This window comes from Elephas maximus, chromosome 7, assembly GCF_024166365.1.
Source record: "Elephas maximus indicus isolate mEleMax1 chromosome 7, mEleMax1 primary haplotype, whole genome shotgun sequence".
In the NCBI taxonomy this organism is placed as follows: Eukaryota; Metazoa; Chordata; class Mammalia; order Proboscidea; family Elephantidae; genus Elephas; species Elephas maximus.
The window spans coordinates 134,045,867-134,070,855 of NC_064825.1; the positions used below are offsets into that span (position 1 = coordinate 134,045,867).

General features: G+C 48.4%; 1 protein-coding gene across 3 annotated transcripts in view; it reads right to left on the reverse strand.

Annotated features, from left to right (window-relative positions):
• Nucleotides 1-24,989, reverse strand: part of LOC126081166 (SH3 and multiple ankyrin repeat domains protein 2-like) — a 490,404-nt gene that overhangs the window by 451,390 nt on the left and 14,025 nt on the right. For all 3 annotated transcript variants that reach the window (XM_049892759.1, XM_049892758.1, XM_049892760.1), the window contains exon 2: nucleotides 9,800-9,901. The gene's annotated coding sequence lies outside the window, so the exon portion shown is untranslated. The remainder of the gene's footprint in view (nucleotides 1-9,799; nucleotides 9,902-24,989) is intronic.

The window sequence follows — 24,989 nt, forward strand, 5'->3', positions numbered from 1 at the left end:
TCTAACTTCAACATGAGAGGCGTTACCACTAACAGATGGCTGAGCATCTTGGAAGGATTCACATACCAGGCAGACTGAACACCATCTTTTTCCCTGAACTCCACAAACTTAACCTCAGCCCCCCACAAGTTATACTGAAGTCCTAACACCTATACCTGTACCTATGACCCTATTTGGAAATAGAGGATTTGTTTTGTTATGTCAATGAGATCATACTGGAGTAGGGTGGGTCCTAAACCTAATTCCTTCTGAGATCTGTGTTACAAAAAGAGTAAAATAAAAACAACTAATTAAATGTATTACAAAAGAGCAGAACAGACACAGACACATACAGAGAGAAGGCAGACGCCATGTGAGGCCATCTACAAGCAAAGGAATCTCCGGGGCTAATAACAAGGAAGGACCCTCCCCTCAAGCTGAGGTCTCCAGCCTCCAGCCTCTAAAACTGTCAGACAGTAAGTTCTTGATCTTTAAAGCCACCCACTTGCCGCGTTTGTTGATGGCAGCCCTAGGTAACAAAGATAATCCTCCAAGGTTTCAGCAGTTTGGGTGGCTAATCCAGTTGACTGTAGCCCAGTCCACTCCAGCCGCCAACCCCTAAACTGTCCCTGCCACCCGCTCTTCTGGCCCCCTTCTCGCCCACACCCAACTCCTCCCCTGGTGCCTCACTGAGTAACCAGGTGTAAACTAGTGGGAATAGGCAAAGGGAGAGGACAGAGAAGCCGGCAGGGAAGCCCAGGAGATACTGAGCTTGTTCCAACAGCCGCACCCGTGACCAGGGTGCAGCCGCCTCCCAGCATCAGGGCCAGGAAGCGTCTGTACAGAGAGCGTGCAAAGGTGAAACAGGAGCCCTCCAGGAGAGCGCAGGGAGTCTGACAGCTGGGGGCATGCAGAGCGAAGGTGGGGGGACCCGAGAGTCTGGGACTGAACACCAGGGCCACCAAGGACGTGCCAGAGGAACATTCTGGAACCCCAGCACTGATACTTAACGAGTCCCCTGCCTTCTCCTGCCTCTGTTTCCTTTTCCATAAAATGAGAGCGATGCATTTACGGCGTTAAAATCGGGTGCTAGGGAAATCAGCCAATGACAACCTTACGGATCACAACAGAACATGGTCCTAGCTGCTGCTCTGGACACGCCACCGGAGGAGTAAATCGCTGGCGGGGGGTGTCATGTGTGGTGAGGTAGGGGGCCAGCGAGGGTGAGGAAGTCCCTCGGGGAGATGAATCGGCACAATGGCTGCAACGAACACGCCGGAGCCAGCGAAGACGATGCAGGACTGGGCAACACTTCCTTCAGCTGTTCCTGGGGCTGCCACGAGTCGGAGCCGACTTGGTAGCACACGTCCATCCGTCTATCATTTATCTATCTATACATCTATCATCTACGTCTATTTGTCTGCCTGTCTGTCTATCATTTATCTGTCTGTATCTATCATTTATCTGTCCGTCTACTTATCTATCTATCATCTATCTGTCTGTCTACCTATGTATCATCTATCGCTCTGTCTATCTCAAACTATGACCTATCTGTTAAACTTCTGAATCTCCCATGAAGACCCAGGGGCAGCAGAAGCAGATGATGGGAGAGAATTGACAAGGCCAGAGATGGAGAGGTCAGGGAGAGGAAGGAGCAGGACGCTGGAGGCCACCTTGCCCCCAAGAAGAGGATTCAGACAGATAGACAGACAGGCAGACAAATAGATGTAGATGGATAGATAGATAAATGATAGATAGACAGACAGACGGATGCATGCTACCCAGCTGGATGGAGCCTTCATGGCTGCCGCAGGGCTTTGTGGAGAGGAATTTTAAAACACCTATTCTGGGTGGTCAAGAAACCAAAAGATGCATTGCATTGTGCAAATCTGCTGCAAAGGACCTCCTCAAAGTGTTGAAGAGCAAAGATGTCACCCTGAAGACTAAGGGGCGCCTGACCCAAGTCATGGTATTTTCAATCGCATCACATGCATGTGAAAGCTGGACTATGAATAACAAAGACCGAAGAAGAGTTGACACCTTTGAATTGTGGTGTTGGCGAAGAATATTGAATATACCATGGACTGCCAAAAGAAGGAACAAATCTGTCTTAGAAGAAGTGCGGCCAGAATGCTCCTTAGAGGCAAGGATGGCGAGACTGTGTCTTACATACTTTGGACATGTTGTCAGGAGGGATCAGTCCCTGGAGAAGGACATCATGCTTGGCAGAGTACAGGGTCAGCGGGAAAGAGGGAGACCCTCAACAAGGTGGATTGACACAGTGGCTGCAACAATGAGCTCAAGCATAACAAGGACTGTAAGGATGGCGCGGGACTGGGCAGTGTTTCGTTCTGTTGTGCATAGGGTGGCTATGAGTCGGAACCAACTCGACAGCACCTAACAACAACAACAACATTCTGGGTGGTTCCCTGGGGTCTGGGGTGTACAGGGCAGGTGTGAAAATAACACCCACATCGCGTCCATTATCATGTTAGGAAGGACGGTCTCAGTGTCCACTTGGGAGACATCTGGCTGGGACACTCTGCAAACTTCTTCCACAGGCCGGCACTTTGTTCAGTGTCTTCGGGGGAGTGTTCTGTGGAGGAGTGTCAGGGTACATGGTGATCCTGCCAACCCCAAGGCCAAATGTTTCTGCAGGGCCACCAGGGACCGAGGCTGCGTACACAAAGCCGCCCACTCGGACGACACCATCACAGATCCCACCCTCAAGGTGCACACGGTGACAGCTGAGCCCAGGCATGTCACACCTCCGCTCCCTTCTTTCTCATTGGCAGGGGCTTGACAAGTGCTCTTTGACCGAGGTGAAATCATCGATGCAGTTACCTCTGGCAAGTCCCTGGCTGGTGCAAGCAGTTAACACGCTCAGCTGCTGACTGAAAGGTAGGAAGTTTGAGTCCACCCAGAGACACCTTGGAAGAAAGGCCTGGTGATTTATTTCAGGCCAGCAGGATCACCACGTACCTGGACACGTGTGCAAAGCACCCCGTATGTTTTCCTTTCATCCCCTGGTGCAGTACAGGATTAGCCTTGGCCAAAGACATGTCTGGCCCTGGCCCCGGCTTCTGGAAGGTGACCTCTGAGCCCTCACAGTGTCCTGCCTGACAGGAGCAACTGTGGACCTGGGGGCCTTGAGCCATGCTGGACAGCCTATGCTAACCATGTGACTTGTGATGGGGGCTTGGGGCCACCTGGTATTACCTTGACCCCAGAGGGGCTGGAGACTCAGATCAGCCACCAGGACGGCCATGCCTACGTGACCAAACCCTCATAAAAGCTCTGGACACCAGAGCTTGGGGGAGCGACCCTGGTTAGCAAAACTCTTCTTGGGCTGCCACACCTCAGAGAGAACTAAGCGCTGTCCACACAACCCCACAAGGAGAGGACACCTGGGCACTCACACCTGGAGCTCCCCGGGCCCCGCCCAGCCAGCCTCTGCCCTTCGCCGACCTTAATCCCTATCCCTTCTCTGTGATAAACTGCAACCGTGAGTATAACGGCTGTCCTGAGTTCTGGGCATCCTGGAAACCACGGGTAGTCTCAGGAACCCACACTGTATCCCGCCCTCCACTCCCACTCACTCTCCCTGGTGGGTCTGCGTATTGACAAGCCCGTGCACCAAGGACAGCGTCCAACATGCTCAGTGAACACGTGCAAGTGAATTTATGATGAACGAATGCAGGGGTCTCCCCTCACCCACTCCTCCTCCCCAGGGCCTGCCCAGCCTTGTCTCCTCACCGCCCAGCCCCTCATCTCAGTGTCTCTTTTGTTTACCTGCCACATCACTGGGAATTTCCAACACTGCAAGCGAGGCTTCACAACGGCCTTGTTCAGTAAAAAAGTAAATTTTTTTTTTTTTTACTTTGTTCAGTAGCTGCCTAAAATTCATGGCATGTAAGGCACCGAGGCTCCTTCATTCTAGAAAATGCTGATTATTCCGGTTTTCCGCGATCATACTTAACGCCAAGGCCAACGTCATCATGGCCCTGATCCATCATGCTGAGAGAGATGAGTCAGTCACAGAAAGACACGTGTGGTGTGGTCTCCCCGTATGAAATAGCTCGAACAGGGAGTGTACAGAGACCAAAGTCTGTCTGCGGTTACCAGGGCCGGCTGGGGGTAGAATGGAGAGGTCGGGACTCAAGGGCAGGGCTTCTTTTCCTGGTGTTAGAAAATTCAGCAACAGATCCAGGTAACAGTGGCACAACCGTGGTTAATGTAATTGGTGTCACTGAATTGTACGCGTGAAAAAATGCTGAACTGGCAAATGCTGTCTTATACGTATTTTTATGTTGTTGTGTGCCATTGAGTCTATTCCGACTCACAGCGACCCTATAGGACATACGTTTTGGACATGTTGTCAGGAGGGATCAGTCCCTGGAGAAGATTATCATGCTTGGTAAAGTAGAGGGTCAGTGAAAAACAGGAAGACCCTCAAGGAGATGGACTGACACAGTGGCTGCAACAATGGGCTCAATCAAACACAGCAACAACTGTGAGGACGGGACAGGATCGGGCAGTGTTTTGTTCTGTTGTACGTAGGGTCTCTATGAGTCAGAACCAGCTCAGTAGCTCCTAACAACAACAACAGGACAGAGTAGAACTGCCCCATAGGGTCTTCCTGACTGTAATCTTTACGGGAGCAGATCACCAGGTCTTTTCTCCTTCGGAGCAGCTGCGTGGGTTCGAACCTCCAACCTATCGGTTAGCAGTCAAGCACTTAACCATTGAGACACCAGTCGTTGCTGTTGTTAGGTGCCATCGAGTCAGTTCCGACTCCCAGCGACCCTGCGTACAACAAGAATGAAACACTGCTCAGTCCTGCTCCATCCTCATAATCGTTGCTCTGTTTGAGCCCATTGTTGCAGCCTCCGTGTCAGGCCATCTCGTTGAGGGTCTTCCTCTTTGTTGCTGACCCTCACTTTACCAAGCGTGATGTCTTTCTCCAGGGACTGATCCCTCCTGATAACATGTCCAAAGTAGGTGAGACGAAGGCTGACCAGCCTTGCTTCTAAGGAGCATTCCGGCTGTATTTCCCAGGACAAAGTTGTTCGTTCTTCTGGTAGTTCATGGTATTTCAATAATTTTCACCGACACCATAATTCAAAAGCATCCATTCTTCTTTTGTCTTCCTTACTCGCTGTCCAGCTTTCACGTGCGTATGAGGCAACTTAAAACACCATGGCTCGGGTCAGGTGCACCTGGGTGCTCAAGGTGACATCTTTGCTTTTTAACGTTTTAAAGAGGTCCTTTGCAGCAGATTTGCTCATCAGGGCTCCTTTATATATATTTTTACCACAATTTTTTTTAAAGTGCTTCTTCTGGACAGAAAATTGTATCAAAGGTTTTTCAAGTGCTTAATAAAAATGTGTAAGGAAGCAAACACCGCGAAGCTCACAAATTTGCTTCATTCTTCCTCAGGATAATTCCCAGGGACAGGGTTCTGAGGTCAAAGATGGTGGCGACTATCTTGCAAGAGGAAGGCACCCACTCTTCCCCATGGTTTTTTGTTTTTTTTTTTAATCATCACAGGTACCATTTGGGGGCATGAGACCCAAATAGCGTCTCTGTAATATAAGCGTGTCTCCGCTTAGTTGTGACCTGCACACAGAGTCTGACTGGACCGGGAGCAATCAGCAGCCACACCTGAATGGAACTTGTGAGTCCTCTTTTCAGGCTCCCGGGAGCCTGCCACCTCCCCTCTACATGTGTGAGCAGCTCTGCCAAGGAGCAAACTCACCAGGGTGACCGTGGTTCCCACACTGGTGAGGAGCTGCCCCTCAACCCCCTCCAAAGGGCCCTCCGGCCACACAGCTACACAGCAAAGAGCCCCCCAGCTGGGACTAACGGTGAATAGACGCCCTTACGACATCAGGAGGACCGTTGTGGGGCAGGATGTCATTATGGCTCCCGCTAGGGAGAAATGGCCCAGCTATGAACCCAGGAGAAGCCACTGGGAGGGAGGTAAAAGAACTCTAAATAAGCCTGGGTCTCCACACTCCTTTCACCCCAGGGCAGCACAGCCCTGGGCTCACAGAAGACCAGCCCCCAAAAGGTGGAAACCGTACCCCACCCCAAAACACAGGAGCCACCAGCCTTTCTCCAGCTGAGAAGCCCTCAGAGCTCTCCCTGCAGCTAGCCTTCCCGACAGACAATAAACACCTCCCTTCTGAAAGAGCCCTGGCCCCTTAGCCAAACTTCACATCAATTCACTCCTACCTTTTACGAGCTGCCGCTAATGGGCTTTTCCCTTCTTTCTTCCCCTTTAACATCAATGTCCGCCCTTTCAGAGGCCAACACTCTGAAATCTTAGGCTCCATACCCCCTGTGAGCCAAGAGCAGATTAGCGGCCCCAACGCTGATGAAGGATCCAGAGTGTAGGAAGGCACAAGAATTGTTATCATTGACCCTGTGATGGTCACACACAAAACCATAAATCAACTGATCTTGCCTCAAGGGCCCCCTTCTCATGCAGAATCCCAGAGAAGGAAAGAGGTTTGGTACAAAATTGAGGCTCGGGGAGGCCCTACTTGACTGAGCCCCAGCTGACCTGACAGACACCCTTCCAAACACAGAAACACAGATTGCATCCTGGGCCTTGAACTCTGCCTCCAGTTGCCAGCGGGTTACGGGGAAGTCCCCAGTCCCAAGTGCCAGGGAAGTGAATGACAGCCGAATACGGACGTCACCAGGCTCAACCTTGCATCTGAGCCTGATATTCACTCCACTCCCGGGGAGTGTGGACAGATCTCTCCCCAAGATCGACTTCTGCTGCTAGAATGAGGGCGGACCACATTCGCCACTAAACCTATGCGTTCCTGTGTGCACTCATTCACCACCATTGTATTCTCCACTAGATCCACGTGTTTCTGTGTGCACTCATTCACCACCACTGTATTCTCCCCCAGATCCACGTGTTCCTGTGTGCACTCATCAACACCTCTCTACTAAGTACACAACATGCCAGAGTTCAAGGCCAGGGACTTCCAAACAAGAGAACAGTGTCTGCAAAGGACTAGGAACAAGAGGCCATATCAGATGCAAACTCTGCCAGCCCAGCCAGGACTACTGGGGTTGAGGGGCACAGACCTAGGGAAGCCCCAGCACCACCTCCTCCACCAGGAGAGCACCTGTCCATGCCCAGGGGAGGGCACGGGACCAGGGGCTGGAGAAGTAGCTCAGAGCACTTGGAGGGACCCAGGGGGTGCATGGAAAGGATACAATCAGGGGCATGACCAGATCCGCGCTGGATTTCAGATAGGACTGGTGAGTGCGGAGCTGGTGGTAGGAATCTCATTTAGGGGATGATCACAAAAGCCCATGGAGCCCAGGCCCAGGGAGGGGCTGTGGCTCCCCATGTGTTCTTGCCTGCCGTGTTTATAACTCAGGGTGTGAACTCTCCCCTGGTTCCTGGAGGGTGACACAAATCTTACTGTCTTAGTATATAAACCACAGACTACATATGCCGTACGTAAACAAAGACAGCATCTCCGGGGTATGAAATTCCATTGGGGGGACAACTGGGGAAGGATGTCCAAAATGGGTTCATAAACCCAAAAACTCCGTTGTGGTTGAGTCAATTCTGACACACAGTGACCCTATAGGACAGAGTAGAACTGCCCCAGAGGGTTTCCAAGGAGTGGCTGGTGGATTGGAACTGTCCACCTTTTGGTTAGCAGTTGAGCTCTTAACCACTTCACCACCAGGGCTCCAAAAAGGCTTTGTAGGGGGTCGAAAATGAAAAGAAGAGAAGGTTAAGACACACTATTCAAGGGTTCCAGACCACACACCATTGCCTTTTATGGTCCCTGATACCCAAGGCCACGCCAACCCTGGTGGTATAGTCGTTAAGAACTACGGCTGCTAATCAAAATGTCGGCAGTTCGAATCCACCAGGTGCTCCTTGGAAACTCTATGGGGCAGTTCTACTCTGTCCTACAGGGTCACTATGAGTCGGAAGTGACTCAATGGCAATGGGTTTGTTTTGGTTTGATACCCAAGGCCACACCAGAAGGGAGGGTGCTGCACCCAAAGAGCCCAGTAGGTGCTTGACCAGGGCCAGATTCAGCCCCTCAACGCCCACGTGACACTGAGCAGGGCGTGGAACCACTGGGCGCCTGTCTCCTCACCTGAGAGTGGTGATAGTTTCGCTTTCTCCACGGAGCCTGTGTGCTGAGGATCGACAAGAAGGCAACAGTCAGCAAACGCTCATTTTAAGCACGGTAAGTCTGAAGCGATGCCAGTGGAGCCCAGAGGAGGTGCTCACCAAAAGGGGCACTGGGCAGGCAGACGGTGCGTGCAGGCTGGCCTTGACTCTGCAGAGCACACAGGTCGCGGAATTCCTACAGCCTCCCCTGGGCCCGGGCACAAGTAGCTGGAGCTTAGTCCACACCAAGATGGCAGAGGGGGCCTTGGAGCGCGTGACGGTTACCTCTATGTGTCAGCTTGGCTAGGCTGTAGTTCCCAGTGGTTCGCCAAAACTAGTCTAGAAGCAGTTCCATAACGTAATGTCATGCAATCACCTCGCATAGTGTAATCTAATCTAATCAGCCGATCAGTGATCAGTTGAAAGGGAGATTCCTTAGGGTGTTTTCTGCCTACAGACTGTAAATAGATGTTCCGGCAGAACTCACGCTCTCTCTTCACTCTGCATCATGCCATCACTTGATCTATGGATCTTGGGATGCATGTCTGCAGGAGTGGCCAGCCTGCTGCCTAACCCACAGGTTTCCATGAGGCAATCCCAAGAAGTAAATCTCTCTCTGTCTGTCTCTCTGTATATAGGTATAGGTTTTTATAGGTACATATATAGTACACATATATAGTACAGGTACAGGTACAGGTACAGGTATAGGTATACCCTGTTGCTGTTGAGTCAATTCCAACTCATAGTGACCCCGTAGGACAGAGTGGAACTGCCCCCAAGGGTATCCTAGACTGTTATCTTCATGGAAGCAGACTCCCACATCTTTCTTCCATGGAGCAGCTGGTGGGCTCGAATCAGCAAACTCCCGGTTAATGCCGAGTGCTTAACCACTGAGACACCTGGGAGGTATAGATATAGGGATAAGGATAGATGATACAGAGAGAGAGAGGGAGACCGTTACCCGTTACGGTCAAGTCGATTCTAACTCAGAGCAACTATAGGACAGAGTAGAACTGCCCCATAGAGTCTCCAAGGAGCACCTAGTGGATTCGAACTGCCAACCTTTTGGTTAGCAGCCATAGCGCTTAACCACTACGCCACCAGGGTTTCCAAAATGATATAGATACATATATATACAGGCAGAGAGGTAGACAGAGATATATATATATATATATATAGAAAGAGATAAAGATAGAGAGAAAGAGACAGATAAATGGACATATAAAGAGATGGAAATATAGAGAGCGAGATATATAGACAGAGAGGGATAGAGATAGATAGAGATACCTCATTGGCTCTCTTTCCCTAGAGAACCTGACTGACCACCACCCCCACCTGCACTGTGTACATCTGACATGGGCAAGGAAGCCAGGACGTCTGCGAGCACACAGGAGCAGCTGGAGCTGGGGTCTTGAGCTGTGTGTCTCTATGTTCCCTCCAGGTCACACCACCTGGGCACCACCAGGCAGCTGTGTTTCCCCAGCATCAAGGACCATTCCACCCGCCTCTTCTCCACACCAACACAAGCACACACAGCCTGACCACAAGGAGGGACTGTCCTCTGGCCATGGTGCAAAGGGAATAAGGAGGACCAGACAGTGTCAATGCAATTGGCTTGTGGGTAACAAAAGACAAGGAGAACATGTCCTAACTCACCAGAGGTATTGGCAGACTGACTCTGCAGAAGGCTTCTTAGGGCAGGAACTGTCTGCACTCCGGCTGGCCAAGGCAGGGAGATGGATGGAGAGATTTCCAGAGCTGTGAAGAGACAACGAGAACAGGACATGGTCAGATAGAGCCTGCTGAGGCAGAACATTAAAACCCCAAGTGGATCCTGACCTTTCTGAGCTAAAAGCCAATGGCCGGACTTGTGCTTCCAGAAAGATGGAACAGGCATTCTTTTCCCTGTTTCTCCCACAAAACCCGTTGCCGTCAAGTCCATTCTGATTACAAGTAGAAATGAGCTCCATAGGGTTTCCTAGGCTGTAATCATTTCTCATGCAGTGTCACTGGGTGGATTCAAACCACCAACCTTTCGGTTAGTAGTTGAGTGCAACCCATTTGCACCACATAGACACCTTATCTCTCCCACAAGTACAACTTAAAACACTGGATGTTATATGTGAAACAAACATAAGGCTCTGAAATTCAAAGAGAAGATGGCAGACGGGCTAGGGAACTTTACACCCAAAAAGCAACACGGTGGGGAGTTCCCTGAGTTGTCTTCTTTCACGTATCCCAGACTTGGTGGGCTGCCTTCTTTCATGTATTCCAGACTTGGTGGGTTGTCTTCTTTCATGTATCCCAGACTTGGTGGGTTGTCTTCTTTCATGTATCCCAGACTTGGTAGGTTTTCTTCTTTCATGTATCCCAGACTTGATGGTTTGTCTTCTCTCATGTATCCCAGACTTGGTGGGTTTTCTTCTTTCATATATCCCAGACCTGGTGGGTTGTCTTCTTTCATGTATCCCAGACTTGGCGAGTTTTCTTCTTTCAGGTATCCCAGACTTGGCAGTAAGGGACCAGTAACCCAGAAACACCAACAGGACAAGACAAACAGCTGCAACAGAAGCTTGCTCTCTCTAAACAAATGAAAGCGGCAGAATAACAAGACAACACTTTTAGACAATAACCACTCTGTTCTTGCAAACACCATGGAAAACACTGTGGCCCCATCTCCACCCAGGCAGCAAAGCATGTGTGGGGAGCTGGGGCTTCCATTCTTGTGAAGCCGTAATGGGATGCCCCAAACTCACAGCCAGGTGGTGTCCAATAGTGCAAAGTAGGGAAGCAGGACTTTCATCCCCACTGGGGGGTAACGAACCCTCCTCTCACTCCATGTTGTCAGTGGAGGCGACATGGGGAGCCTAGACTTTGTCCCCCACCTGGCTGTACCAAGGCAACTCTCCCCAGTGGGGCACTGTCAGAAGAAGGCTAGTGGAGAGCCAGGACTTTCACCATCGCCCAACGGTAATGAGGACACCTCCCACTCTGGTGTCCGTGGAAACCACGTAGGAAGCCAGAACTTCACCCCCACCAGCAGTGACAAGGAACCTCCCAATTTGGGTATCAACGGGAAACCTGGACCTCTACCTCTAACTGGCAGTAAGCCTGAACCCGTTGCCAAAAGTCAATTTCAACTCATAGCAACCCTACAGGACAAAGTAGAACTGCCCCATAGGGTTTCCGGGGAGCTGCTAGTGGATTCGAACTGCCAACTTTTTGGTTAGCAGCCACGCTCTTAACCATTGCATCACCAGGGCTCCCCACATGGCAGTATTGGTGACAAAATGATGCAGAAAATAATTTCAAATATAACAATATAGGCAGGTTGAAAGTAAAAGGGCAGAAAAAAAGATACACTATGCAAACATTAATCAAAGGAAGCCAAGAGTGGCTATATTAATATCACAAAAGCAGACTGTAGAGCAAAGAAAATTACCAGACACAGAGAGGAACATTGTACAATAATCAAAAGATTGATGCCGGAGGCGAGATGAGAGGACCAGGGGGTCAGAGGCTGGCCGAAAGGACACAAAAATAGAGAGTGGAGAGAAGGAGTGTCCTGTCTTTTTAGGGGCAGAACAACTAGGAGTATATAGCAAGATATACATAAATTTTTGTATGAGAGACTGACTTGATTTATAAACTTTCACTTAAAGCATAGTAAAAATTAAAAAAAAAAAAGATCAAGCCACCAAGAAGACAGTAATCCTAAATATGTATGCACCAAACAACAGAGCAGCAAAATACATGAGGCAAAAACTAATAGAAATGAAAGAAAGAGTGGACAAATCTTTAATTATTTTGGAGACTTCAACACCACTCTCAATAATTAATAGAATAACTGGACAGAAATTGAGTAAGGATATAAAACAACTCAACAATACCATCAACCAGCAAGACCTAATTTATAGAACATTCCACCCAACAACAGCTCCTGACATATTTTTTTCTAGTGCTCATGGAACATATTCCAAGACAGATCATATCCTGGAACATAAAACAAACCTTAACAAAATGAGAGGATCTGAAATCACATGGAGTATGTTCTCCAACCATAATGGAATCAAGCAAGAAATCAATAACAGAAAGACAAGAAAATCTCCAAACACTCTGAAACTAAACAACGTACTTCCAAATCACCCATGAGCCAAAAAAGAAGTTTCAAAGGAAATTAAAAAGTACATGGAACTGAATTAAAATGGAAAAAAAAAGTATTAAAGATTGTGGGGCACAGCTAAAGCAGTGCTGAAAGGGAAATTCATAGCAGTAAATGTATACATTAGGAATGTAGAAGCGCTTTAAATTAAATTCTAAACTCCTGTCTGTAAAGGCCAGAAGAAGAGCAAAGTAAGCCCAAGGCAAGCAGAAGAAAGGAAATAATAAACACGAGAGCAGAAATCGATGAAATTGAAAACAAAAACAATAGAGAAAAATCATGAAACAATGAGCTGGTTCTTTGAAATGATCAGTATAAAACTGACAACCCTCTACCAAGACTAACAAAAAAAGAGAGAAAGGACAAAGACTGCTGATATCGGGCATGAAACAGCAACTATCACTGCAGACTCTGCAAACATCAAAGGGATAATACGTGACCACTTCAAACAACTCAGGCACCCTGGTGGCGCAGTGAATAAGAGCTTGGCTGCTAACCAAAAGGTCAGTGGTTCAAACCCACCAGCAGCTCCACGGCAGAAAGATGTGGCAGTCTGCTTCCGTAAAGATTACAGCCTCGGAAACCCTATGGGGCAGCTCTACTCTGTCCTTTAGGGTTGCTAGGAGTTGGAATCAACTTGACAGCAACAGGGTACGAGTATAAACAACTCTACACATGTAATTGTGACTACACAGATGAAACGGATCAATTATTCAAAACCAAAAACTACCATCATTCATTCAATATGATATAGACAATGTGAATAGCCCTATAACTACTAAGGAAATTAAATGTGTGACTTAAAAACTCCCAGAAACCTTTCCACCCAAATAGTTTCAATAGACGACTCTATGAAATGTTTAAAGAAGAATTTACAGCAATTCTACACAACTTCTTCCAGAAAATAGAATAAGTGGGAACAGTTCCCGATTTACGGAGTTAGTATTACCCTGACGCCAAAGCCAGACAAACAGTACAAAAAAAGAGAAAGAAAGAAAGAAAACTACAGACAAACACCCCTCAGGAATATAGATGTAAAATCCTTAACAAAATATTAAAAACCAAACCAAAGCTGTTGCCATTGAGTCAATTCCAACTCATAGCAACCCGATCAGACAGACTACAGCTGCCCCCTAGGATTTCTAAGGAGAGGCTGGTGGGTTGGGACTACCCACCTTTTGGTTAGCAGCCATGCTCTTAACCACTGCGTCACCAGGGCTCCTTAACAAAATATTGGCAAAGAGAATTCAGCAATAGATAAAAAGAATTATACATCATGACCAAGTGGGGTTTATTCCACGGATACAAGGCTGGTTCATTTTCAAAAACTAGCCAATCCAACATCATATCAACAGGCTAAAGAAAAATTATATGGCCATATCAATCGATGCAGAAAAAGCACTGAGCAAAATTTAATACCCATTCATGAAAAAAATCTCTCCCCCAAACAGGAAAAAGGAAACCTCCTCAACTTAATTAAGCGCATCTACAAAAAAACGTTTAGCTTACAGTTAATGGTGGAAAGGACTAAACACTTCCGCCTGAGATCAGGAACAAGGCAAGGAAGTCCGCTTTCATCATGCTATTCAACAGCGGGCCAAAGACAAGAAAAGGAAGTAAAAGGCACACAGATTAGCAAGGAAAACATGAAACTGTCCCTATTTGCAAATGACATGATTTTAGAAAATCCCAAATAATCCACCAAAAAGAAACAAACAAACATAAAAACCTAGAACTAACATATATGTTCAGTAAGACTGCAGGGTACAAGAACAACATATAAAAATTGGTTGTATTTCCACACACTAGCAATGAACACGTAGACACTAAAATTAGAAATACAATACCATTTACAATCATTCAAAAAAGAGTTAAGTAGAAATCTAACCAACATGTACAAAGGCTTGTATGCTGAAATCTATGCGAGTCTGATGGAAGAAATCAAACAATGTACAAATAAATGGAGACACATACTCTATTCATGGATAGGAAGACTCATCATAGTCAAGACATCGTTTCTCCCAAAACTGATACATAGGCTGAATGCAATTCCTACCAAAATCCCTGCAAGACTTTTTCTAGACAGAGACAAGATTATTCTGAAATTTATGTGGAAAGGCTAAAGAACTGGAATAGCTAAAACAATTCTGAAAAAGAATAAAGTGGGGGGAATAACTCTATTTCAAGACATTTGATAGAGTATTTGAGACTGTCTGGTACTGGAGCAGAGAAAGACACTTAGATGAATGAAACACAATAGAGAATCCAAAAACAGACACACAAAATGCCCAATTGATTTTTCACAAAAGTGCAAAAGCAATTCAGTGGAGGAGGGACTGCCTTTTAGCAAATGCTGCTGAAGTACTGAGACACACGAAGGCAAAATTGGGAACTTTGACCTAAGTCTCACACTTACACAAAAATTCCTTCAATGAAGAAAACCAAAAACACCAGGAAAATCTTAGCCCAAAGGAGTAATGGACCACATGAACGGCAGCCTCCACCAGCCGGAGCCCAGGACAACTAGACGGTGCCCGTCTACCACCACCGACTGCTCTGACAGGAGTCACAACAGAAAGCTTCAGACAGAGTGGAAGAAAAATGTAGGACAAAATTCAAATTCGCAAAAAAGAACCGGACTTACTAGCCTGACAGAGACTGGAGTAAACTCGGAGACTACGGCCCCCCAGGTGCCCGGCTAACTCGGAACTGAAGCCATTCCCGAGGTCCACTTTCCAGCCAAACATTAGACAGGCCTATGAAACAAACAATAACACACGCAAGGAAGGTGCTTCCCAGTTCAATCAAGTCTACGAGGCCAAATAGGCAACACGTGCCAAAAGCGAAGATGAGAAGGCAGGAAGGGACAGGAAAACTGGACGAGTGGACGCGGGGAACCCCTCCCCGGGTGGAAAGGGAAAGGGGGAGGAGAGTGCTGACATTGCGGGGATCGCAACCAATGTCACAGAACAATTTGTGTATAAGTTTTTGAATGAGAAGTTAGTTTTCTCTGTAAACTTTCCCCTAAAGCACAATAAAACTGAAAATATATATACAGCACCAAACAAAATCACTCAAATGAATCATGAACTTAACTATAAAACATAAAACTTTTAAGAAAAAAAATACAAGAGGATATCTTTGGGACCTAGGGCTAGGCAAAGGGATCTTAGATTAACACCGTTGTTGTTGTTGTTGTTAGGTGCCATCGAGTCGGTTCCAACTCATAGTGACCCTGTGCACAACAGAACGAAACACTGCCTGGTCCTGCGCCATCCTCACAATCGTTGTTATACTTGAGCCCATTGTTGCAGCCACTGTGTCAATCAATCCACCTCGTTGAGGGTTTTCCTCTTTTCCACTGACCCTGTACTCTGCCAAGCATGATGTCCTGCTCCAGGGACTGATCCCTCCTGACAACACGTCCAAAGTATGTAAGACACAGTCTCGCCATCCTTGCTTCTAAGGAGCATCCTGGCTGTACTTCTTCTAAGACAGATTTGTTCGCTCTTTTGGCAGTCCATGGTATATTCAATATTCTTCGCCAACACCACAGTTCAAAGGTGTCATCTCTTCTTTGGTCTTCCTTATTCATTGTCCAGCTTTCACATGCATATGATGTGTTTGAAAATACCATGGCTTGGGTCAGGCGCACCTTTAGTCTTCAGGGTGACATCTTTGCTCTTCAACACTTTAAAGAGGTCCTTTGCAGCAGATTTACCCAATGCAATGCGTCTTTTGATTTCTTGACTGCTGCTTCCATGGCATTCCCAGCATAGGAGACTGTATGACTGTCCAATTCAAAATGGCCAACACCAGTCCATTTCAGCTCACTAATGCCTAGGATATCGATGTTTATGCATTCCATTTCATTTTTGACCATTTCCAATTTTCCTAGATTCACACTTTGTACATTCCAGGTTCTGATTATTAATGGGTGTTTGCAGCTGTTTCTTCTCATTCTGAGTAGTGCCACATCAACAAATGAAGGTCCCAAAAGCTTTACTCCATCCACGTCATTAAGGCCAACTCTACTTTGAGGAGGCAGCTCTTCCCCAGTCATCTTTTGAGTGCCTTCCAACCTGGGGGGCTCATCTTCCAGCACTGTATCAGACAATGTTACGCTGCTATTCATAAGGTTTTCACTGCCTAATGCTTTTCAGAAGTAGCCTGCCAGGTCCTTCTTCCTAGTCTGTCTTAGTCTGGAAGCTCAGCTGAAACCTGTCCTCCATGGGTGACCCTGCTGGTATCTGAACACCGGTGGCATAGCCTCCAGCATCACAGGAACACACAAGCCCCCACAGTATGACAAACTGACAGACACGTGGGGGGTTAATACCGTAGGTGGGAGAAAATATTTGCAAACCACAATCTACAACAAAGGACTAGTGTCTAGAATATAAAAAGAATTCTCAAAATTCAATAGCAAAAAAAAAAAAAAAACCTAATCCAATGAGAATATGGGCAAAAGACACAAAGAGACATTTTACCCAAGAAGATAGACAGATGGCAAATTAGCACGTGAAAAGGTGTTCGACAGCATCAGCCGTCAGGGAAATGCAAATTAAAACCACAATGAGATATCACTACGTAACTGTCAGGATGGCTGAAATCAAGAATGGGGACAGCACCAAAAGACAGTGAGCTCATGAAGAAACTGCTGGTGGGAACAGAAAAGGGTGCGGCCACCCTGGAAAACAGTTCAGCCCGTTTGGAAAACACACGACTACCGTGCAACCCAACCACTGCACTCCTGGGCATTTATCCCAGAGAAGTACAGATTCACATTCACAGAAAAACCTGTACACAAATATTTTCACAGTAAAACCTGCAAAAGACAGAACCTGTGTAAGACAGAAACCTGCGAGAAAAGGAAAACTCAGGTATCTTCCACTAATGGAGAGCGATAGAAAAGTGCTAAGACTGCACCCTGTCAAGGGCGGAGAACTTTCAAGACCCAGAAAATCCAGGCAGTCCCACCGAGTTCCGGCTCTCACAGGTTTCACAGTAGTAGCTTTATACGAAATAGCCAGCAGCTGCAAACAGCCCGGATGTCCTTCCACGGGTGAACGGTTGAACAGACTGCTACATCCGTACACACTGCTCAGCAACAGAAGAAGAAAGAACTACTGGTACACACACAACGGAACAAATGCCAGGGAGTTTCGCTCTGAGAAAAATGCCAGTCCCAAAAGGTAATTTACTACGGAGTTCCACTTCTACAAAATTACAGAAATGGAGAACAGATTAGTGGTTGCCCAGGGTTAAGGTGGGGGAAGGGACAGGAGGGGAGTGGGTGTACAACCGGAGGGATGGGAGTGGTGACAGGACGTTCTGTATCTGGACCGTAACAGTGTATCCTGGTCGACAGAACCTTCTGTCTTATCTGGACCATAACAGTGTATCCTGTACTGTAGTTTCAAAGACGTTACCATTAGGGGGCACTGGGCAAAGGGTACATAAGTTGTATTATTTCTTACAACTGCAGACTGGAGTTATTTTAGGAACAGTCACTGTAAAATTATCCAGAAACAATGTTAAGATATAAACATGTCAGCCAGCCCAACCACAGGCTGCTGCCGGGATAAATGCGCTGAAACCACGCCTGCCACATCCATCGATGTGTGTGTGTGCCTGATCTACTCTGTGACCAAAGGACAATGGCTTTGTGCGGCTGAGACATGCGCTGTGCAGAACCTTTACGACCATGCTCGTTAACGCTCACGGTCGGATGTTAGAGTAATAGCCCAGCCTGCATTGTCCCTGCGTCTCTGGCCTTGGCAAGCCCTCTTCTACACACCCTGACTTGGTCATTCAACTCTCTTTGGCCACATTAATAATGACAAAGGGACCATAGCAAACATGATGCAGGCAGAGGCTTTAAAACCATCAGCATCTTGGAATACTCTCTCTTGTGGCTCTTGGAAACCCTGTGACCAAGCAAACAAGCCCGGGCTAGCCCGATGGATAAGGAGAGATGCCCAGTTGCCCCATCACCCCAGCCAACAACCAGCCAACCACAGACATGTGAATGAGCCCATGTCCGCCAGCTGAGCACAGGTGAGCCCAGGTGAGACAAGAACTGGCCAGCTGAGCCTGGCTTGAATGACCAGTATGCAGACTTGTGAGACAAATAAATTAGGAGATGGCAAATTACAGCCTGTGGGCCAAATGTGGCCCACCTCTTGTTTTTATAAATAAAGTTTTATTGGAACACAGCCAAGTCTGTTTGCTTACCTATTTCCTTTGACTGTTTTCACACCACATCAGCATAGTTGAACAAAGATGTACAGCTCACAAGCCCGAAATACTTACTACTTGGCCTTGAAATAAACAGTTGTTCAATCGTAAGTTTTGGTGTAAGAGCCCTGGTGGCACAACAGTTAGGTGCTCGGCTGCTAACCAAAAGGCAATCTGCTTTCGTAGAGATTACAGCCTAGAAAACTATATGGGGTAGTTCTACTGTGTCACATGGAGGTGCTATGAATTGTTAATCAACTCAACAGCAACGGGTTTGGTTTTTGGCTTGGTATTAGGTGGCTGGGGTGGAGTGGTGATTCAGTGGTAGAATTCTCACCTACCATGCAGGAGACCTAGGTTCGATTTCCGGCCAGCACACCTCCAGCACAGCCTCCAGCCATCTGTCAGTAGAGGCTTGGGTGTTGCTAGGATGCCGAACAGGTTTCAGCAGAGCTTCCAGACTAAGACTAGGAAGAAAGGCCTGGCAATCTACTTCTGAAAATCAGCCAATAAAAACCCTATGGATCACAGCGATCTAATCCACAACCAATCATGGGAATGGTGCAGGATCGGGTAGCGCTTTGTTCCGTTGCACACGGGGTTGCCATGAGTCGGGGCCGACTCCATGATAGCTAACAACCACCAGTGAGGTGGGTATTCTTATCTCTATTCTAAAGACTAGAAACTGAGGGCCACAGTAGTTATGGGTCAAGCCATGCCCCCAAGGTCAAGCAGGTATTACATAGGTAGTTATGACAAACCACACCTGGCTTTAATCCCCGTTTGTCTAACCCCCACCAACATCACCCAGGCATCACACAGCTCCTGACTGGATGGCCAGTTTCATCCGATATTCCATCCCCACTTCTCAGGTCCCCCTCCTCCCCTCATCAATAAAAGATGGCAGGATAAAATTTCAAATGAACAAAAGTCCATCCATGGCAAGGTAATTCGTATGAGAGCCAAGAGGAGCCACATAATTCCACACTCCACAACCCCAGACCCTGGGCTGGAAGGAGCATCCAGCCACCCAAAGCCCCAGGGGAGGGGCTGGTGCCTCAGCGGGGCAGAGCCGGTCGTCTAAGCCCCAGGGGAGGGGGCAGAGCCTGTCGTCTAAGCCCCAGGGGAGGGGCCGGTGCCTCAGCCGGGCAGAGCCGGTCGTCTCCACCCCGGACCCCTGCGCACACTGGCTGAGGAGCTGCTCTGGTCTGCTCCAAGGCTGCCGGTGCCCCCTGCAAGGATGACAGGAGCCCTCCCCTCTCATTCCGAGTCCCTGCGCCAGCCCCGCAGGCCAGCCTCGGGGCCCTGCAGATACCCAGCAGAGCCTGGGTTCACACCATCCCCTCAGCCGCTCTCGCTCCTCCCGCAGCCCCCAGACAAGACAGGGGCTTGCAGTCCTATGAAGCCATCTGTGAGTGGGTCTTACGAAGCAGATTAAGCCTAGAACGAGGTGGCAGTCAAGCCGGTTCTGACTCACGGCGACCCCAGTGGGTCTTACGAAGCAGGTTAAGCCTAGAACGAGGTGGCAGTCAAGCCGGTTCTGACTCACAGCGACCCCGCACACGTCAGGGTGGAACTGAGCTGCACAGCATTCTCAGCGGCTGGTTCGTCGGAGGCAGATGGCCAGGGCTTTCCTCTCAGTCACCTCTGGGTACGCTCGAACCGCCAACCCTTCTGGTTAGCAGCTGAGTGCCTTCATCGTTTGTACTGCCCAGGAAGTTCAGTTTAATCTATATAACCAATAGCGACAGTTTACAGCACGTGAACGGTCATCCAAGTCCCAACGTCAAGTCCACTCCGACTCACACTGAACCTATAGGACAAAGTAGAACTGCATCATAGGGTTTCCAAAGAGCTGCTGGTGGATTTGAACTGCCAGCCTCTGGTTAGCAGACAAACGCTTTAACCATTTCGCCAGCAGGGCTCCAAGGTCACATAGAGCATCTATTTCATTATCAAGGTCCCCCGTGAGATGTGTTATGACCTCCTCTGAAGGATGAGGAAGGTCGGGCCCAGAGAAGTAAACTAGCCGCCCCAAGGTCACACAGCAGTGAAGGGGCAGAGATGACCGCCTGCTTAGAGGGTATGCAAGCATGCGCTAAGGGGTCCAAACATACCCCAAACCCCCCTCAAAGATTCTGGGGCAAAAGCAGAGAGGTAAGAGCCGCCCCCTACCCCTGCCACATCCTGGAGGTATCACACTCTGTACATGGCCAAAATGGTCACACTCCCCAGGGGGAACGCCGTCCCAGTGGCCTGGTGAAGGTGGCCCTGAAACACAGCGAACACCTTCTCTTTGCCAAGATCAAAGCATCGCTCAGGTCCTGGGCTTGATCCATTCAATCCAGGGCATGTTTGGCCCCCACCCCCACCCGCAATGCTGCCTCAACCTCCCTCAGCCTCTCAGCAAACAGCCATCCAAATGCTGAGCTACAGGAGGCAGATTTTGTCCACAGGGGAAGGTCCAACCAAAGGGTACACAGCTGTCTCGTTCCCACAGGAAGTCCTGGCTGTCAGCAGACGGTCAGGAGAGGCCAGGGCCCCGCAGGACGGCCGCCGGGATGGGAGTGGGGAAAACGCTCGCGCCCCTTCTGGTTCTAAGACTGTCACGGTTAGAAAACGTTAATACAGGGGTCCCAGGGAGGCACAGTGGTGAACACACACAACTGGTAACCAAAACATTGGAGGTTTGAGTCCACCCTGAGGCGCCTCGGAGGAAAGGCCTAGAGATCTACTTCCCAAAACATCAGCCACTGAAAACCCAGTGGGGCCCACTTCTGTATCTCCAGTGTAGGTGCCATTAACAGTGCACTGAACATGCTTTAAATAAGCAAAAACACAGTATGTCAGGCTGGGCTCAAACCCTCAGTCAATGAACCTCTCTGAACCTCAGTTTCCCCTTCTGAAAAATGGGAGTAAAAATGCTTCCTTCCCAGAGAGGTTGCGAAGGTTCCATGAGGCCCCATGCCTGGAAGTGCCGCAGACACGGTAGGAACTAAAATATATTCTCACAAAGTCTGCAAGTAAAAGGCAAAAAAAAAAAAAAAAATTTTTAATTGAGCCACCTCTAAGAATACAGGTACTGTTACAGGTTGAACTGTTGTTGCTGTTGGTTAGGTGCCGCTGAGTCATTCTCGACCCCCAGCAGCCCCATGTGTCAGAGTATAACTGCCCCACAGGGTCTTCTGTGCAGCAGATCACCAGGTCTTCCTCCCTCGGAGCTGCTGGGTGAGTTAACTGCCAACCTTTCATTTAGCAGCCGAGCGTTTAACCATTTGCACCACCAGGGCTCCTTATGAACTGAATTGTGTCCCCCAAATAGACATGCAGAAGTCCTAACCCCTGTACCTGTGAAGCTGACTTTTTTGGAGATAAGGGTTTTCTTTCCTTATCAGTTAAACTAAATGAGGTCATACCAGAGCATGGATTTGAAGCACTTACTGATGAAGATCAAAGACCACAGCCTTCAGTAGGGGTCACACTTCAACATAAAGAAGACAAATCCTCAAAAATGGACCAATAAGGAACATCATGATAAACAGAGAAAAGATGGAAGTTGTCAAGGATTTCATTTTACTTGGATCCACAATCTCCCACGAAAGCAGCAGTCAAGAAATCAAAAGACGCACTGCATTGGGCAAATCTGCAAAAGATCTCCCTAAAGAGTTGAAAAGCAAAGATGTCACCTTGAGGACTAAGGTGTGCCTGACCCAAGCCATGGTGTTTTCAATCGCCTCATATGCATTCGAAAGCTGGAAAATGAATAACGAAGATTGAAGGAGAATTGACATCTTTGAATTGTACTGTTGGAGAAGAATAGTGAATACACCATGAACTGCCAGAAGAAGGAACAAATCTGTCTTGGAAATACAGCCAGAATGCTCCTTAGAAGCAAGGATGGCGAGATCACGTCTCACATACTTTGGACATGTTATCAGGAGGGACCAGTCCCTAGAGAAGGACATTTTGCTTGGTAGAGTAGAGGGTCAGGAAAAAAGAGGAAGACCCTCAACGAGATGGATTGACACAGGGCTGCAACAGTGGGCTCAAGCATACGACCGTGAGGATGGCACAGGACTGGGCAGTGCTTCGTTCTGTTGTATGCAGAGTCGCTGTGAGTTGGAACCGATTCAACCTAACAACAACAACATATTGGTGTAGGGTGGGTCTTGATCCCTGTCCCTTCTGAGTGGCATTTTATAAAAGGGTGGACAGAGCCAGACGGGGACAGAGTCACATGGGGGAAGAGGAAGACGCCACGTGAGGACGCATCCACGTGCAGCGAAGGGGGCTCAGGTCTGTGGCAGCCGCTACTGTAAGACAGAGGCCGGGGAGGTTCCTCTCTCGGCCTCGGAGGGAACCAACATGCCGAGACTCTGACTTGGCCTTCCAGCCTCCAGGGCTGTGAGACAACACGTTCCTGTTCTCTAAGCCCCCCACTTGGTGGTGTTTTTTATGGGGGCCCCGGGAGGCTAAGAGAGGCGCCTATATCCCCTGTAGAGTCGTTGAACATGACGGCACTGTTAGCAGGACGGCTTCTTTAACGTGACTTTTTTGCAATGGTGGGCTTGAGGAAGCCTAGTAGAGAAATCCATTTCTGCCTCGAAATGTGTAGCATCGCACAGCTGACTGGACGGTCGGCTGCTTCTCAGGCATTTATTTCCTCTCTCCTGAGAATGCACTCACCCCGCCCCAGGCCATCGACCCTGCAGCCAAGGACTGATTACTTTTTGTCACAGACTCAGCCAGGTGTCTCGGGCGGCTGTGCTCTGAGCCACTTTGGGGCTGGGCGAACAACCCCACAGAGGCCAGAGAGGGGCCTGTGTGTCCAGGGGCAGCCCGAATGCCCATACCAGACGGTGGTTTTAAAATAGTAATAATATAATTCTCAGATACTTCAGGAAAGAGCCAAATTCCTTCAAGAGAGTAAACCTCAGAAGCTATTTTTACCTGGCTTAGTCTAGATAAGGTCCCTGGGTATTGCAAGGGGTGTACAATCAGCCGCTAACTAAAAGGTTGGTTTGAACCCACCCAGTGATTTGCAATGGGCTACTCACCGCAAGGTTGCTGGCTGGAACCAACGCAGTGGCTCCGGGGGAAAAAGACCTGGCAGTCTGCTCCCATAGACATTACAGCCTAGAAAACCCTATGGGGCAGTTCTACTCTGTCCCATGGGGTCGCTATGAGTGGGAATTAACTCCACGGCACCCAACAAGAACGACACGGTCTAGGTTAGGTGCCTGAGTGTTGCAAGCAGTTCGCAATCAGCTGCTAACCTAAAGGTTGGTGCTTTGAACCCACCCATCGGCGCAGCAGAGGAAAAGCCTGGCAATCTGCTGCCAAAAAAATCAGTCACTGAAAACACCGTGGATCAGAGTTCGACTCTGACACACAGGGGTCACCATGACTTAGGGTCAACTTGACGGCAAGCGCTTTTGTTAATCAAGGTGCCATCAAGACAAAGTTCCCAGGGGCTAAAAGTGCCAATCCCTGCCCCACACAGGTCACCTAGGGCCCCAACGGGCCAAAAGACTCATTCCATTGTTGTGCACCCAGGACACTGATGAAGAACAAAGCACACACCCACCGTGGTTAAGACCAGGAGGCCATCAGGAAACACACAACCAGTTTGTGAGCCACATTCTGCAGGAACGGGCTCTCCCCTGCTTCTCTCTCTGGCCCAGCACCTTCCTAGGTCTGCTCTTGACTTGGGTCTAGGAGCCTCTCAGTGCAGGGTCCCCAAGTCCAAAGGACGTACTCTGCTCCTGGTTCTTCTTGCTTGGTGGTAATGAGGTCTCCCTCCTCTCTGCTTGCTTCCCTCTTTTATATCTCAAACGAGATTGACTCAAGACATAGCCTAATCCTGTAGATTGAGTCCAGCCTCATTAACAAAACTTCCCCTAATCCTGCCTCATTAATCCTGCCTCATTCCTACAACACATAGGAAAATCACATCAGATGACAAAATGGTGGACAACCACACAATACTGGAAATCATAGCTTAGTCAAGTTGACACACATTTTGGGGGGACAAGATTCAATCCATAACACCCCCCTTCAAACCTTGCTCAGGTGCCACCTTCTCAATGAGGCCCACCCCAACCGTCCTGTTTAAGACAGCAACCCTCCCCTCACTCCCAAACGCCCTTACCAAGCTCTCTTTTCCCCGTACTACAAAACTGTTCATTTATTTATGGCCTCGCCTACTCGTAGTGGTAGTGCAAAAGTTAAGCACTCAGCTGCTAACCAAAAGGTTGGCAGTTTGAACCCACGCAACGGCTCCATAGGAGAGATCTGGCCATCTGCTCCTGTAAAGATTGTTGCTGTGTGCCATCGTGTCGATTGCAACTCATAGGGAACCTGTTTACAGCCTAGGAAACCCTATGGGGCATGTTATGCATTGAAATGTGTCCCCCAAAAATGTGTATCAACTTGGCTAGGCCA